Below are 12,518 nucleotides of genomic sequence, written 5' to 3' on the forward strand. Positions count from 1 at the left end.
TAATACTGAATAAAAAAATAATTTTAAAAAATATTGTTTAAAGAATAAGGACAAATAAATCCCTAACCAATTTGAATTTAGAAACAATTAGGCTCCTGTCCATTTCTGAACCTGATACGTCAGCATTTTTTATTCAGAGTTGACATAGAAACACCCACAAAAACTGCGTTGTGTCACAAAAATAAAGGCCAGGGACCGAAATGAATCATTTTTATCTTAAGAAATTGCGTTATCATTCTAAAAAATAACAAGAATCGAGTTGATAGTTCATTCTAAAATAATCTTGACTAATCACCTCATCCACAGAATTGCTTTATATTTTTTTCTTCTTCTTTGTGTGGGGACATTAGCAGGATTTTTTATTTAAATAAATTAAATAAATGTAATAATTACTAAATTAAATAATTTTAAAAGTTATTACCAAAATTCATCAGCCTTTCTTATCCTATTTACACTATAAACGAGATAAACTTCCATGTATCTCGTTTACAGTGTAAACGAGATAAGACACGTGGACATGACACGTGTATATCTCATTTACACTATAAAGAAGACACGTGGAATTTTATCTCGTTTACAGTGTAAACGCGATAAGGCTGGGCGACGGCTATATATATAACTCATTGATAGCAGACTGGGAACCAATTTGAACTTTTCAACAATTTTCTCCTCTCTTTTACCCCTTTCTGACCATATAATCGATCAATACAATGATGGTGCGTGCAGCTGGTAACAATAGAGACATCAACAGGTTGAACGAGACTTCGCATTACGCCGAAGCAACTGACTTTGTGGTTAGTTCTGTTGTATTGAATTTTATGCAATCCCATATAGATATATGTGTGTATGTAGCCATGGTTAGGGTAGTCGCCAAGAACTAGAATATAGTTTGTATAATTAGGAATATGTCACTAGTAGAAATTTGGAACTTTATTTTATCATCGGCATTGAGTGCAGCCTTGATGGCCTGCGATCTCTCGGAGATAACCAGCAGACCTTCTTATGGGGTGACATGACGTCTCAGATTAGTAAGGAACAACGACCATGACTCAGTACTCTCGGACTCTACAATGGCAAAATCAATAGGCAGGATATTGCTGTTGCCGTCTTGTGCCACCACAATAAGCAACACCCCACCGTATCTGCCATACAGATGCGTGTCATCAACGGAAACAAACGGCTTGCAATTCTTGAAAGCCTCGACATAAGATGAAAAAGACCAAAATACTTTATCGAACATGCTACAATCGCGGACCAGAAGATACCCATCGTAGTACGGTACGGCCAGTAGCTCATAAATAGTTTTCGGGAAACAACTCTGCAGCATCGACCTGAAGTAGTTTCGACACCTTGTTGTATAACTCCTGCCAATCCCTGTAGATTTGAGCAATTTCCTTCTGCTTCACCATCCACACATTTATGTAGGAGAGTTTGAAGTGATAGCTCTATCAAACTGCACCTTACAGGACAGGGAAGCTGACAGAGGGGTTGGACTGTATCAACGGCAATATGACCTTGCAGATGAGACTGCTATCCAATTGTCGATGGTCCTGAGACATGGCGGGTGCTAAACAAGTGTGTGTTCCACCAACCCTCCGGACCTCCCTAACGAAATAAAACAGCCATGGTTCAGCCATAGTTTAAAACTACGTAACATATGGCAACCATAAATGAGTAAGTAGGGGTGTTCAAAACCGATCCGGACCGAACTAAACCGACAAACCGAACCGAAAAAACTGAAAACCGAAAATCGAAAAAATCAAAAAAATGTGTTTTGCAGTTTTTTTTTGCGGTGCGGTTCGGTTTTCAGTTCTGACCAGGAAAACCCTAACCGAACTGAACCGAACCGGTAAAGTAAAAAAAACCCTAAAAAACCAACCCCAATTCCCTTGAGCGCGATTCCTGAGCAGCAGTGAGCCCTAACCCTACGCCTCCCACCCCCAATCCAAAGCTCTCAGTCTCAGCCTCTCATAGTCATGCTCTCCTCTCACGGTCGCGCTCTCCTCTTTGCAATGGCGCTCTCCTCTCACGGTGGCGAACCCACGTTCCTCCCAGCCTGCCACCACGTTCTTCGCGAACAGAGCACCACGAAGCCCCAGCCACAGCATGTACGACCCTCGCACACAGCAGTAGCAGTCTAGCAGAGCATGACCCTCATCCCTCACACCCAGCGCCAGCTTTAGCAGAGCACGACCCTCATCCCTCGCACCCAGCGCCAGCAGTAGCAGAGCCCGACCCTCCTCCCTCGCACCCAGCAGTAGCAGAGCCACAACCCTCTGGTTATTGATGGTTATTGATTTATTTTGTTAGGTATTGTTGCTGGTTAAATTATTGTTGCTGGTTATTGATGCTGACTTGCTGATTTTGTTCTATTTGTTGAATTGTTTGCTGACTTGGTTATTGATTATTGTTGCTAGTTAAATTATTGTTTGCTGGTTATTAATTTATTGTTCAGTTTATTGAGATCAGTTTATTGTTCAGTTTATTCTTGTTAATTTGGTATTGCTGGTTATTGACTCATGATAACAAAAAGGGAACTAAGGCATGCCTTTTGAGTAGAAGTATAATAGAAATGAAGGCTTCTTAGTGTATCATAACTCATAATTCAATTGGCTCTTTTTATATAAGCATCTTCTCATCATAAAATGATTGCACAATAAAATAGTAAAGAAGAGTTTGATTTATATTCTTTGCAGTTGAAAATGAAGAGTTTAGGATTAAAAGATATGTCTATTGAAAGAAAATAAAAATTTATGCCCCCAATTACATATTCTGTACTTGAATTGCTCCAACACAATTGTCACCTTCCTAATTTTGTTGCAGGAATAGCTTTTTGGGCTGCCTTGACCACTTTCCTCTTGCTCTTTGCTTATCCATATCCTCCACTTCCAATTAAAAGCAGAGTTTCATACTTCTTTTGCTGATCTTGCGTTGAGGATTTTAGCAACTTTTCACCCTTTAACATCCATATTTGTTTCATTTTTCTTCTTCCATAATGTGAACGAATGTATACCTTATTGCTTATTTTCTTCATGGTATGAACATAGATAAAATTGCAGAAATATACTCTGGGGATATAAAGTTCCAATCACATAGTGATGTCTTGCGGTGCTTAATTAATTATCATACTTTTATCAAACGTATTTCTCATTATTTCATTGGATGATACATATATACTACTATCACCATGGTTTCATTTCATGTAGCTGTTTCCTAAGATTAATTTTATTGGCACCGATACTTTTGAATTTTGATCATTCTGGTATATGTATATTATGATGTCACTGGAGCTATAGATATTGGACTTGTACCCTCACTCTTATACAGAGTACCAATGCCAATTCAACTTTAGAGTAGAGAATAGATGCATAACTGTTTATTATTATTATTATTATTATTATTTATTATCTATCATATATTATTAATTTTATAACTAAAATTATGTGCTATATATTACTTTTTTATTGTAATTAAAATCAAATTTTACCCTTTAAAATTAAAAAGTTTTCTTCCTTTATCTGTCTCTCTTATTTCTTCACTACCTATTCTATCTCTCTTATATGTTATTACTAATGACTAATTATAAAATTGACCATCAAAATATGTAATATTACATTCTCTAGTTGCAACTAAAATTAAATTAAAATTAAAACTAAAATTGAAATATAGCTATATTATATTACTAATTTAACAACAAAAATATGTCATATAACACTTTCTCAATAAAATTGAGTGAAAATATTTTTCTCAAAAATTAATAAATTCTTTTTCAACATCCTCTTATTTATCTCTCTCCCCTTCTTTATTTCTTTCTATCACACTTCTCACTCTATATATAACTTATAATTTATATTTTATCACAACTAGAAAATGGATTAATACAGACAGATTTACAGACGGATTCGGTCTTTATTACAGACGGATTTTTGGTTACCGACGGATTTTGTCCCTCTGTAAAAGCCCCGTCGGAAATTATTTACCGACGGATTTATTTTCCGTCGGAAAATTACAGACGGATTTTTACCAGTTACCGACGGATTTTCCCTCTGTAAATTTTTTATCCATTTCCCAAAAGCGACGAACTTTCCGACGGATTTTCCGTCTGTAATTACAGACGAATTTTCAGACGGATTTTCCGTATGTAATTACAGACGGATTTTTCGACGGATTTTCTGTCTGTAATTACAGACGGATTTTCAGACGGATTTTCCGTCTGTAATTACAGACAGATTTTCCGACGGATTTTCCGTCTGTAATTTGAACTTTGGAAAATCATCCCACGTTCTGATTACAGACAGAAAATCCGTCTGTAAATCCGTCAATAAGGTAAAATATAATTTTTTTATTTTTCTAATTGCAAAATAAACTTGTTTTCATATAAAATAAATATAAAAAAACTCAACTCAACTCAAATAAATTATATATTATTTTTTTCTTCTTTGAGATATATGAAAAATAGATTATCTATATAATATTTCTTTGCATATAACTCTACTTATTCAATAATATACACTTGTACATCCATATGGAGTGAAAATTACATTCATGTCTCACAAACATTAGTAGAGTAGTATCCTTAGAATTTTCTAAAATTCCTTGAACAATGCAAGCTAAGCTAGAGACCACTCATATGGTAAGTGTAGAACTTTATGGCAGCTATGTACACTTTCTTATGGCTGCTATGTACACTCTATTGATTCTACAATGTACACTCTATTGAAGCTGCAATGGCCGCAACGGCAGCAACTATGCCTGCCACAGATACTGCAGCATGCAACTGAGCATTATGAGTCCTAATTTCCTGCTTTTTCCTCTCCTTTTGATCCTTCAGCCGTTACTTTGTCAAAATTTTTCTCAGCAAAGGCACATGCTAGAATTGCCTGTCACCCAACCAAAATTATTATTAGATACTCCTTTCAATTTTTTGTAAATATATATGTGCTTTAAGTTTCTATAATAAGTAACTAATAATAATATATGGTATATTGGCAGTACCTGTACAGCAACAGCTAAACCATCAGCTAGAAGGGAGGATATCCCACCACAGTAACAGAATCCTATAAGTTACAAGACAAGTATACAGAAATTTCAGTTGATCAGCATGCAAATAGAAATATATTCTATTACAAATTATATGGTATATATTCTTTTAACATTTTCCATTGAAACACTGAGAATTTTCAAATTAAAAAAAAGGGAAAAAATAAAAAGAAAGCTATTTCAAACCTGAAGATGCGACAATCGTCCTAATCTGAGAGGTTCCACATCTCTCCATAATTCATCACTTTCTACTGAAAGCAAAGCTATATCACAATCAACACCTCTGGCTAAAACCTGTACAGTTCATTCACTGAGAGTAAAGTAACTATATGAACATGTCATGAGTTAGAAGCTATATATCCTTCTAAGCAAACATGCAAAACTTACACTTTACAATGAATTCACTCCAAGTTTAAAAGCAAGGTATAGCTTACAAGTAAACCTCAGATATATCAAATTTTACCTGCAATAATACAATTTTAGTGACTTATTCACTAATACTTCTTAATGTCCTTACTCACTACTATATGAGATATTTAAGCAAACTGCTCTTCACATAATACTCATTTTTTAATGAAAAAAGGACAAGACCTTCATAGAGACACACTTTAGCCACGTATTTTGTATCATCCCCTCTTCTCTTAACTTTAACCTGCAATAAACCACAACAATAAAAAAGTTGGTAGCTATTTATAACCTTTCGGCAACTAATTCTAAGATCTATGAACATAATATAATTTATTAATAAAATTTATATTGTAGGATCTACATCCTGGAGAAAATAGGACCCTTAAGGAAATTACCTGTGTATCATGTTCCACACAATGTGCATTGGTTATTAGTTTCCTACCTCCAATCATAAATGCACTGCAAAAAAGGTGGCTTGTAAGATTAAGGGCCCATTTGGGAAACTCTAGAAGTAGCTTTTTTTAACTTTTGACTTATGAAAAGTAATAGTATTAATGTCGGGTGCAATTTTCAAAACCAAATTGCAACTTTCTAAGAAGCTATTTTGGAGCTTATAGAGAAGTTAAAAAAAATGACTTCTCTCATAATACTTCTACTTTTCATTACATTTCTTTAAAATAAGCACTTTTAGAGTTAAAAATCCAAACACAAAATAACTTATTTATAAGTTACTTTTAACAGAGTCATTTATTATTTAAGTTATTTTATCAAAAGGAGCTTAATTAAGTTAGTTACCCAAACTGGGCCTAAGAATGAATCCATTTTTACTATTCTAATCTCTGTCACCCTAATCTGTCCTTTCAATGAACATACAGAAATGAGAAAAATGAACCCAAAATCGTGTTTTACTAATGAAGAAATCTCCTGCATAATACTTAACCTGGAAAACTGGAAAACCTGGAAAACCTGCATAATATTTTAGATGTTGGTATCTACTGTATATATATATCACAAAACTGGAAAACATGCATAGCGCAAAAATACTTAACCCATTTACAAAGCTCTCATCCTCCCTCTTTCTTGGCTATCATCCTACACTGTAAAAATGGAGTTACCAGAATCACTTGACTCAAAGCCTGATGCGTTTTACCACTATTTGTGGGACCAACATGCAGGATAATCCTGCGATGTTTCCTTCTGGCCTGTGGATACCAAGTATGAGGGGAGCTAAAACAACCAAAAATCAATCATGAGGCTTCAGAACCATAAAATGATAAAATCAATATCAATGCCAGTGCATCTTTTAACTTAATTATCAAATGATAAATAGCAATTAAGAATTTCAGTAACGAATACAAAAGAGCATTATCACAAACAGGTTCCGTGCAAAGTTCCGAAACTAATGTAAAGAGAGCAGATTGAAAAGCAATGCAATGTAAGCTTACGTCAAGTCAGTGAAATCATTTCTGATGGCACCATGAGTAGAGCAAGTCCCCTCAAACGATCTACAAGAACAAATAGCCACAAATAAAACAAAATCGATTCAGTGAGAATAAACTCCAATGGTGGGAGGAACATGTTATATATATTAACTAGTGATAAAACATACTAGTTATATACATAATGAAACAATGTGGCAGGAACAGGTTGAATATGGTGGGAGGTATGAAACATGCTAAAATGGTAAAGAGTAGAGTTCTGAAACCAGATTGCTAATGGACACACACGTCAGAATGCCAATAATAAAATAATTTTACTGCTTTTTTGCAACCAATTTTGCTATGCAATGAAACCATACACTTACCATCAAACTGCTCAAAGAGATGAAATCCACCTCCTTTTTCTGCAGAGCAGTGATGAAATCCTCTTCCTACGTTAATGGCCTATCCTCTCTCTTTTGCAAGTTTTGCAGACAAAATAGTTCCACCAACCTACTGCAGTAATAAGAATAAGACCTGAATTTCGGAGAAGTTAAACAGACAAAACAAGGAAAATGAACAAGGGAAAATAAAGTTACTTCCCTTGCTTCCGGAATGGATGAAGAACTTTTTGTTGCACAAGACAGTTGGGAAATAACTCCACCGGAGGGACCTACGTTTATTATTCTATATCAGTGAATATTTAGCATATGAACTGCATAAAGTTCCAGCAATTACTAATTTTGTACAAAATAACAAAATAATAAAAAACAAATACACAAAAGCATTCCAATAAATATGTAAGTTTTTTTTTATTATCGAACTGACGTAAATTTGGTGACAAATTTATCTAGTTATACCAATAGAGGCAGGAGATACCACAAAAGAAAAAAGGGGAAAAAATAGTAAAGTAAAAGAAACTCTAAATTCTAATAAACTCTCCTTTATCAGCAACTCTGGTTAGTACATTATACTATAGATGCGCATACACATGGCATTACAATGTAATCCTAATATCTACCACTATGTCCTATAGAGATAAGTTAACACATGTAATTACATACTGTGATCTGCTTACCTTCCCCAATCCTTCATCTTTATCAACTATTCTAGAGGGTTTCCCTCTTCCACCAGAAACTTCAACCTGTAAGAGACCAAAGTGTTAAGTATCTACTGAAATACCACAAGAAAATTATTTGAACACAGCAGAAGTGTATAATTTTGGCAATTCATGAATGAAAAGAAAACCTTGCTTCTACAATGTACTGCAAGCATGGTAGCTGCAACAATTGAGCCTAGTTGATAACAATTGAGCCTAGTTGTGTTGCTGATAGAGATGATAGGTTGCCAAGTAGATCCCCCATTGGAGTCCTTGCAACACCAACAATACAAACATCTGTAACAAAAAAAGTACACACACATGCACCGAGGCTGAGTTAAAGCGGAGTTAAATTCACTGATTATCAACTATACTTCCCTTCAGGGGGATCCATCTTAAGTTTCTAAAAATTCAGCAAGCTAAGGAAGTAGAGAGAAGCGCCAACTCATGATCTCAAAACTGAAATTTGTAAATTAATGATTGGCGTTTCAAAATTTAACAAGAGAGACATACCTCAGGATTTTGGCGACATGGGGAGCTTCCAGAAATAGAAAAAATAACCTTTTGACAACAAAAATGATATGTTATTGTTATGGATCACAAGAACCATCACATAGTTAAAATTAATGTTACAGTTACGGTTGCAAAGGAAACTCACAGTCAGAACAAGAAGGAAACAGAATAGAAGAAGGTCAATGTTAGAACAGAGGCGCAAGACTTTGAGAAGCCAAGCAAAGTAGTTCTCTGCAACAAACGCATATATTAGCAATTTGGTCTTGGAAAAGATTGGACATAGAGATGTTGAAGGATTCTCAAATCCCTCTTCATATCCATCAACATGACTCCCTAATAAAAAGAATAAGTGATAAAGAGATAAAAACCAAGTTTGAAGATTGAAATTTCTCCTTCAAATTCAAGCATTTTATTTCAGAAAAACAACCTTTACTTTCTTCAAAAATTTTGCAACTAATCAAAAGAAACAGCTGAAAATCCACATTCAGTACACTCCAAGATTCACCAAATAGACAAAATGCATATTCCATATGGGATGGATTCCACTTTTACAGTTAGTGTAGAAATAATCAGCATCAATTTCATAATATAGCAATGCACCACACATATTCTACTCAATCCTTTTTATATCTCTACTCAATCCTTCTCAACAGTAAATAAGAATTGTGCTGAATTGATTATTCAGTCAAACAAGGCAAACTAAACGGATAAACCCTAAACCTTAAAAACAAAAAGACTTCAAATCAGATCCAGTAGCAAACTATGTACCTGCTTAGTAAGCATGATAACAGGATGCCCTGCCCTTTGTAAACGTTCAAACATGCTGCACTCGTAAAGATATTTACTCGCAACATTTGAGAGGACAGTTGCAGAAAGTTGCTTTGGGTCACCAACCTTAGATAATTTGCAAATGCCAGTATAACCTCTTACCTTATAGCAGAAGTTCAAAAGCCTTTTTAAGTACACTTACCATTATGCATTTGGTTCCACTTGACTTTAAAAGCTGAAGAGGAACAAGAGTAGCAGGTTCTAGAGCCTGAAATAGAAAAACAGATCAGGAAAAAAAAAGGAAACAAGATGATTGCAGATAAATAAACCATGGGCAAGCCACTAACCTTTGATGCATGAGTAACTCCATACGGCAATGCTTTGCTGCAGAAGTTCAAACAAATGTGCAAACTATATAGTTCAAAATTGCCTTATATATATATTTAAAAAATATTTTAACATTTAACGAAATATCATGCAACTTTAATTTATTCATTATTAGTCACATTCTCTTTATTTGAACTTGACTATCACAGTGTCTTCAATCAAGCTTTTCTGCTTCCATTAATTTTGTATACTTTTTGTTTTGCTTTATATAATAGTTGGAACCATTAAACAATTGAGCCAAGCAAAGTATGATAAATCTAGCTAAAACTGGCGTAGAAAAATTGAGCCATAAAGTTTATTGGCGTAATTTAAACAATGCATACCTAAATCGGCGTAATTTAAACAACTGCTGGTAGATGCTCTGGTTCTCTTTGGAGCAGGAACCGATTGGGATCGGTTCGAATTCCACCGATTCGCTTGCGACAGAGCGCGATAGAGCAGCGACGGTGACAGAGCAGCGACGGAAACAGAGCGCGACGACCTTGAGTCTGAAACGCCCGCGAGAGAAGCGATATACCGGAGAGCTAGAGAGAGGTCGACGGTGAGACCAGCCGCGAGAGAGGTGAGACTCAGTGAGCTTGAGGGTGAGAGTGGCGAGAGAAGAGCGAAGAAACCCAAAGGAGGGTTAGGGGTTCTTCATCGCGGTTAGGGGTTCTTCGACGGAGGCATTGCGAGCGCCGGCGACCGGCGACGTTCTTGCAGAGTGCTGTTAGGGGCTCTTCGTCGTGGTTAGGGTACAGTGAGGCACAATGAAGAGAGAGTTAGGGTACAGTGAGGCATAATGAAGACAGGGAGAGTTATGGTTAGCTAGGGTTAATTGTTCATCTTCATGGAGTGCTCTGTGAATTGAGTCAAAAGTTATTTGTGAATGGAGCTGGAGCTGGAGCTCGAGACAGAGACGGGGTAGATTAGATTTAGTTTTTTTTTCCGGCGGAAAATTTTAAATTACAGACGGAAAATCCGTCTGTAATAATTTAATAAAGCGCAGTATTTTTGTTTATTTAATTACAGACGGATTTTCCGTCTGTAACTATTTCTCACGGAAAAAAATTAATTTTTCCGACAGAATTATAGACGGATTCTCTTTTCTGTCTGTAATTTATGCTAATTCATTTTTTTGGTTTTCCGACAAAAAAATCTCTCTGAAATTCCATCTGTATTTCCGTGGGATAAAATCCGTCGGAAATATCCGTCTGTAATAACTAGTTTTTTAGTAGTGTATTACTAATTTGACAAATTAAAATATGTCACAAAATAATTATTATTTTTTTTTATCTACGAAGATTCTAATATTGTTAATCGGTGAGAATTTTTATCCGCTACGAAAACTTAACGTGCAAAGCGCCCTAGCCAGAAAGTGGATGATGGCAAGTCCTGAATTAATTGAGCCGCGTACTTGCGAGTCTCGACTCCATCGTCGGCCAAGAACTGAAGGGCGTAGAGGTTGTGACGCGGGGGTGCGGATACTGCTAGGCAAGTAAGGGGTTGTTCTAGCTTCAGCTTCACTTTAGCTTTCTTGTTGTACTCTTTCACCGCGAAATTCATCATCTCAATCACCCGAGGTTCCTTCACGTTCAATTCTGTAGGAACCATATACGGCATAGGCGGCGATTCTGTGACGGCGGTGAAGGAGGAGTAACAGTAGTGAGGAGCTAAGAGGAAGAGGAACATCATAATATGGCAATAAATTCTCATGCTACCTTCCTTTAATTTGATGCTGCTGCTACGGCGAATTGCCATGCATGTATATATATAAAACAAGGTTTGTTGTTGGCTCTTGAATCCGTTTATGGGATACAATTTTGAATGTTCACAAACGTATATTTGCCCTAACACTTCCATGAAAGTCATAATTATGTAAATAAGAGTCATAATAATCACTTCATCAACGGAATTGCTCTATATTTTTTTCTTCTTCTTTGCGTGGGAACATTAATTAGTACTATTCAGGTTTATATTTAGTTAATTTTGTTGCATGCATCTCATTAAATTTTGGCCCCAATGTTTTATGAAAGACTATATATTAATTACAAAATTATTGACAATCAAAATGTATAATATTAAATTTTTTAATTGCATTTAAAATTAAAACTAAAATTTAACTATATTATATTATTAATTTAACAACAAAAATGTATCACATAATATTCTTTCATTAAAATTGAGAGAAAATATCTTTATCCAAAATTAATAAACTCCATTCCTACAAGCTACATTCTCTTATCTATCTCTCTCCCTTTCTCTATTTTTTTCTATCGCACTTTCCACTCTATATATAACTTATAATTTATATTTTATATTACTAATTTGACAAATTAAAATAAATCACGAAATATTCTTTCATTATAAATAAAATATTTTTTTTTTCAAAATGAACAAACTCTATCTCTCCTTCTTACGTTTCCTAATTTGAAAATCTACTTAGATTTTTTCCTAAATTAAAAAAATTAATAACAAAATATACGTTTCCTAATTGTTATTAATATTTTTTCTTGTCCAAAATAACCACTAAAACATCAAAATCTACGTTTCCTAATTTCTTTTGAGAGAAGAAATAAAGGTGTTTATAACCTAATGAAAACAAAGAAATGTTCTAAGAAATTGATAATAACTCCTAATTAACCACATATTGCTGAGCGATAGATAGATGAACCTGTTCAGGTGGGGGGACTTTCTACTTTAGAGCTTCTAGTGATTCAGCTCCTAAAAGCTTTACAAGAATATCAATAATAAAATTTTAACAATTGCTCAATTATCCTTTACAAAATTAGAGAATAAATTATTATTGTATAATCTATAGATTTTGCTATATTTTTAACCAATTATTTTAAAATTTGGACAAAATTAATCTTTTAAAACACATTAAAAATACTCTAATACCACAC

General features: G+C 34.8%; 2 long non-coding RNA genes across 10 annotated transcripts; both read right to left on the bottom strand.

Annotated features, from left to right (window-relative positions):
- LOC110270876 lies at positions 4,475 to 7,570 on the bottom strand. 8 transcript variants are annotated; one of them, XR_002360574.1, is made up of 10 exons: positions 7,253 to 7,570; positions 6,894 to 6,953; positions 6,498 to 6,675; positions 6,389 to 6,414; positions 5,844 to 5,907; positions 5,632 to 5,692; positions 5,428 to 5,503; positions 5,227 to 5,334; positions 4,996 to 5,057; positions 4,475 to 4,880 (listed from the first exon to the last, which is right to left on the bottom strand). It is a non-coding gene; the product is annotated as an uncharacterized LOC110270876 (long non-coding RNA). The 8 variants fall into 8 exon arrangements; XR_002360573.1 differs by having other exon boundaries at positions 4,478 to 4,880; positions 6,498 to 6,953; XR_002360576.1 differs by lacking the exon at positions 6,389 to 6,414 and having other exon boundaries at positions 4,478 to 4,880; positions 6,498 to 6,953.
- LOC107637548 lies at positions 7,753 to 10,491 on the bottom strand. 2 transcript variants are annotated; one of them, XR_002360581.1, is made up of 8 exons: positions 9,957 to 10,491; positions 9,594 to 9,630; positions 9,449 to 9,514; positions 9,247 to 9,372; positions 8,624 to 8,709; positions 8,479 to 8,526; positions 8,115 to 8,262; positions 7,753 to 8,010 (listed from the first exon to the last, which is right to left on the bottom strand). It is a non-coding gene; the product is annotated as an uncharacterized LOC107637548 (long non-coding RNA). The 2 variants fall into 2 exon arrangements; XR_001619409.2 differs by lacking the exon at positions 9,957 to 10,491 and having other exon boundaries at positions 9,594 to 9,885.

The sequence above is a fragment of the Arachis ipaensis genome, chromosome B04 (assembly GCF_000816755.2).
Source record: "Arachis ipaensis cultivar K30076 chromosome B04, Araip1.1, whole genome shotgun sequence".
NCBI classification, from domain to species: domain Eukaryota; kingdom Viridiplantae; phylum Streptophyta; class Magnoliopsida; order Fabales; family Fabaceae; genus Arachis; species Arachis ipaensis.